Source organism: Hemitrygon akajei, chromosome 3 (assembly GCF_048418815.1).
Source record: "Hemitrygon akajei chromosome 3, sHemAka1.3, whole genome shotgun sequence".
Lineage (NCBI taxonomy): Eukaryota > Metazoa > Chordata > Chondrichthyes > Myliobatiformes > Dasyatidae > Hemitrygon > Hemitrygon akajei.
In genome coordinates, this window is record NC_133126.1 from 167,194,143 (window position 1) to 167,200,142 (window position 6,000).

Here is a 6,000-nt window from a genome sequence, read left to right on the forward strand (position 1 = left end):
GGGAAAACAATAACATGATGCAAAAGAGAGTGTTATAGTTACGGAGAGAGTGCAGCGCAGGTTGACAAGAAGGTGCAAGGCCATAACAAAGTGGAATACGAGGTCAAGAATCCATCTTATCATACTAGTAAACCATTTAATAGCTTAATAACAGCAGGATTGAAGCTGTCCCTGATACTGTTGGTATTTTCTTTCAGGTTCTTGAATCTTCTGCCTGATGAATAGGTGAAGAGAGAATGTCCATGATTATTCTGGCTGCTTTACTGAGGCAGTGAGAAGTATTGACAGAGTCCATGGAAGGGAAGCTGGCTTCTGTGATGTGCTGAGCTGTGTTCACAACTCTCTCAGTTTCTTGTGGTCGCAGGCAGAGCAGTTGCCATACCAAAGCTATGATGCATCTGGATGGGAAGCTTTCAGTGGGTCATCAATAAACATTGGTGAGGGTCAAAGGGACATGCCAGAATTCTCTGTCCACCTGAGGAAGCAGAGGGAAAGCCACCAAACACTAGTGATGTAGGAATGCACTTTCTTGGCCATGACATCTATGTGGTTGAACCAAGTTAGGCTGGTTCAACTGCACCCTGCTAAGAACAGAAAACTCTCAAACCTTTTGACCTCAGAGCCATCAGTGTTAATAGGCGTATATGCAATGTACTCTTTCTCACAGTCAATGATCAGCTCTTGTTTTGATGAGGTTGTTGTCACTAAGCTCTCCATATCCTACCGATACTCCAACACCATTATTATGGTTATGACCCACTCCAGTGATATCACTTGGACACTTGAAGATAGAATTAGACCAGGTTCTGGCTACATAGTCATTGTGATTAGGGAGAAGGGAAGAGGGCTAAGGATGTGGCCTTGTGAGGCACAATGTTGAACGTAAGCTTGGAGGATGTGTTGCCGTCTATTCTTAATGATTGCAGCTTGTTGTTCAGGAAGTCAAGGATCAAGCTACAAAGGGAGGTGTTGGTCATCAGCCAATGGTCTAACATTGGTGTCTTTACTGTCCAGATGCTCCAGAGATGAGTATAAGGCCAGGAGGATGGTGTCCCCTATGCATTTCTTTCAGCACTAGGCAAATTGCAGTGGGTCAAGGTTGTCTGGGAGACTGGTGCTGATGTATGCCATGATCAACCTTTTGAAGCACTTCACAGTAGATGTCAGAGCCACCAAGAACTAGTGATGTAGGCATGTTTCCTTGTTCTGTTAGGTGTCAGGATGATAGTGATCTTCCTAAAGCAGGTTGGGACCTCAGGTTGAAGTAGGGAGAGGATAAGAATGTCTGGAAACATTCCAGCTGGCTGATCTACACAGGATATAAGGATATGGAGACACTATCCATGCCAGATGCTTTGTATGAGTTCACTTTCAGGAAGATTGATCTAACATCTGCAACATTAACTGTGGATTCAAGTTCATTCAAGAATATAAGTGGCGACATTCCATTCCCCTTCTGTTCAAATGAGCATAGAATGTGCTAAGCTCATCAAGTGTGGATATGCTGCTGTTATTGATGCTGTTTGACTTTGCTTTGTAGCCAATTATAGCATGTAAGCCCTGCCATAACTAATAGCTGACCTGGGACTCAATTTTGAATGGCTATAGACTTTGCAATTCTGAAAGCTTTATGATGATTGTGTCTCACTTTAAATCAGGGTTTCCTGATTGGAATAGCATAGACCTATACTTCAGGTGGGAGTGGATCTCCTCGCTCATCCATAGTTTTCAGTTTGGGAACACCTAGATTGTCCTCTTCGCTGCACACCCCTCCACACACTTCCTGATAAAGCCCATGATGGTGGTGTCACACTCACCGATGTTGGCCACTGAGTCTTTGAAAATGAACCAGTTTACTGTCGCCAAACAGTCACGTAGAAGCACACCTATTTCTCAGTACAGCTTTCTATACTGGATCCTCATGTTTCAGTTTCCCTTTGTGTACAGGGAGTAGGAGCACAGCCTGGTGGTCTGATAGACCAATGTATGGGTGGGAGTAAATCAGTAGGTATCTTATGTAGCAATGGTCAAGGGTGGTCAGGCCATTGGTGGCATTGGAGACATGCTGGCAACATTCTGGTAGCATACTCTTGAAGCTGGCCCGGCTGCAGATACTGTTTGCCACAGGCCACAGTTCCACGAGTTGTGAATATGGCATCTAATCAGAAGAGGGGCCCATTTAGCCCATTACCTCAGACCAACTCTCCTACAGAGCAATCTGATCAGTCACTTTCCCTCACTTTATCTTCCTAGTCCCTCAAGTAACCATAAAATATTTTTCCATCAAATTCATAGACAAGAATTGAGTTCACTACCGCTTGCTGCATATCTCTTGGCCAAAATCCATGCCAGTGTTCCTTGATACTTTTGCTAAAAGGAGCACCTTTTCTCTTGTGACCTTATCTAAATGCCTTTCAAATCTCCTATCAATTTCTTCTTTGGTAATTATAACACACACACCATGATAATAATAATATAATAATAGACACAATGAATTCAATGTGCAAATTTGTCATCATTTTTATCCTTTGTGAACACTCTTACAAAAGCACACATAAGTATTCTAATCACAATCAAGAGAAAATCTGCAGATGCTGGAAATCGAAGCAACACAAAATACTGAAGGAACTCAGCATCTATTGAAAAGAGTACAGTTGACATTTTGGGACGAGACGCATCATCAGGACTGGAAAAAAAGATGAGGAGGCAGAGTAAGAAAGTGGGGGGGAGGAAGAACCACATGGTGATGGGTGAAACTGGGAGGGGGGAAGTGGTGAAGTAAGGAGCTGGGATGATGATTGGTGAAGGAGGTACAGGGCTGGAGAAGGAAGAATCTGATAGGAGAGGTCCAAAGGCCAGGGAAGAAAGGAAAGGAGGAGGAGCACCAAAGGGAGGAGATAGACAGGTAAGGAGATGAAGTGAGAGAGGGAAATGGGAAAGAGAAATGCTGTAAGTGGGGAGGGGATGCATTTTGAGAAATCGATGTTCATGCCATCAGGTTGGAGGCTACCCAGACAGAAAATAGGGTATTGTTCCTCCAACCTGATTGTGGCCTCATAGAGAAGGCCATGGACTGACATGTTGGAATGGGAATGGGAAGCTGAAATAAAATGGGTGGCCACTGGGAGATCCCGCTTTTTCTGGTGGGTGGAGCGTAGGTGCTCAATGAAGTTGTCCCCTGATTTGTGTTGGGTCCCGCTGATATACAAGAGGTCATACCAGAAGCACCAGATACAGTAGATGACCCCAACAGACTTACAGGTGAAGTGTTGCCTCACCTGGAAGGACAGTTGGGGTCCTGATTGGTAGTGAGCGAGGAGGTGTAGGGGGAGGTGTAGCACCTGTTCCACTTGCAAGGATAAGTAGCAGGAGGGAGATCAGTGGGGAGGGAGGAATGGACAAGGGAGTCACATAGGGAGTGATTCCTACCGGAAGCAGAAATTTAGGGGGGAGGGAAAGATGTGCTTGGTAGTGGGATTCTGCTTGAGATGGCAAAAGTTATGGAGAATTAGCCTGCTGGACACAGAGGCTGTTGGTGGGGGGAGTAGCTGAGGACAAGTGAAACCCTATCCCTGGTGGGATGGCAGGAGGTGAGGGCAGATGTGAGTGAAATAGAAGAGATGCGGGTGAGGCCAGCATTGATGATAGAGGAAGGAAAGCCCCTTTCTTTGAAGGAGGCGGACATCTCCAACTTCTGGAATGAAAAGCCTCATCCTGAGAGGAGATGCAGTGGAGGTGGAGGAATTGAGAGAAATGGATGATGTTTCTATTCTAAATAGTATTCTAACAAAGTATTCTAGCTTTGTCTTGCACCTATAAACACATCTCATCTTCTTACCTTAAGATGTGTAACCGATCAACCACTCTCCATTCCTTATTACTTACAGTAGTTTATGGCTCCTTTTTTAAAATATAAATTACTTTTCTCTTCTCAAATTCACTCTTTGTCAATCATATTTTCCTCCTCCTCACACATGTACTTAATCTGGTTCCAGCCCCAAAAATGTGTTATGTTATATATACATTGTATTCTTAAGGGGCACTCTCTGTAGTTCTTCCACTTTTCTTTCTTATGGGATTATACCAGGTTTATCTCATTAAAAATCTCCCCTTGTTCTGTTACAGTCATTTCTTTGCTACCATTTCATCCTGGCTGGATGGTGATCCATTGAAATTAGGTGCTCCCAACTTCTGCTTTCGATTCTTCTTTGTACTTTTCCATTACAATTTAAAACCTATGATATGATTATCACACTTGTTCAAGTGTTCACTTGCTGACATCTGATCTCAAATTGTAATTGAGGAGATTATATATGTGAGTAGCTCTCATGAATATTGGCAATCATACTTGGTGACAAAGTAGAATAGTAGAATGAGTTTCTGAATTTAATAATAAAACTCCAGGAAGCCCTTGCACACTTGATGGCAGCAATTTCTCAAGCTGGGTGATGTATTTTTGGTTACCGCTATTCTGTCTTGAGTGGCTAAAGGTGGTTAATGAAGTATTAATTAGTGACTAGTTGACCATTTTCAGAGAGTTGCAGATGTTAAGCAGTCACCCTTCTGCTCTTTAGCCAATCTGATAGGAAAGAAATTTGGCCCGTAGATTTATATTAGCAATTTGCATGTCAGGTTTGTTGACTGATTGTGGTTGAGAGGAGCAAATATTGGGGCTGGGAGAAGCAAAGTTGAGTGGGGAAATTTAGACAGGCATCCCTGAATTTGCTCCCCTAACAATCTAAAAGGCACAAAGACTCACCTCATAAGAGAGACATCAGAGTGTCCTTAAGGTATTCTCAAGGTCTATGGACCACCTTGAGGCTCTGCTGTAGCCTAGATGTTCTTGGAAGTTGCTTGTCTATATCAGATCTGTGTCCCCAGTTTGTGTAGCTAAATCATTTTCTTTAACCAATTTGAAAATCACAATGTGCCATTGAAATTCCCATCAGATTTCCAACCACTGGTCACTCAGTTTTCAAAGCTGGAGGCTAATAAAGGGGTGGGTTGAGTTGAGAGGGAAGTGGGAGGGAGGGTGGGGAGGGGACATGGAAATGTCCTTCATGCTCTCTTCAAGACATTGTTTAAAGCATCAATATTTCTTTGACCATTTTGTAAGGAAGTTACCCAGTTATACAGGTTAATTGGTATTCAAACATTAAAATCAGGCCAGGCATCACTGCTTTCCAAAAAACAGCCCTGAAGGTTGTTAGCTCACATTCTCATTCAGAATGCAATATCAGCTTCTTGGCACCACATGTCTCACCAACTCAAACTTCAGACTGAGTTTCCTGAGAACTATCTTATAATGACGATTCATACAAAAACTACTTCTATCAAAATGATGACTGTGTAACAAAATGATAGAACAAATAAATGTCAGATAATGGATACCTTTTATCTGTACTCTATTTTGTTTTTCTTTGCAAATACTGTAATAACAAGAACTGAATGAATGTTTTACAGACTACACAAATCCCATATATTTCAATGAACTGGAAGCAGGTGAATCCTTTTGAAATCTACGGAAGCATGACCTCATCCACTGGAGAGGTAAAGATAGGGTCAACTGCAAAAAATATATTAAGTGGGTGAGAGATCTGGATTTAAGTATGGCATATTATTCTTTGCGTGTGTCTCAGAACAAATTGTTGTTTGCTTTAAAGGTCACCGAAAGAGCATATGAAGGAAGTGAATTAGTATTTTTAATAATCTTTGGAAAGACTTAACTGGATCGCAGTATTGGCAGTTGGCTGCGTTTTGCTGTTATTCAAGCCAACACAAACAGTCGGCAATGGATCCTCCCACCTAACAAACAAAGAACTTAAGCTTTTGAAATTTTATTATTGTAGCATGAAAGAAAATTTGAAAATGAAGTTTTCTCTTTGATTTTTACCTCTGTCACAGAGATGACTGCATATTGTCTAAAAATTTCCTTTTTAGCCATCATGGACTAAACTTTCTATTGGAAATGTCTTTGTTCTTTGACAAGCAAGGAAGCCA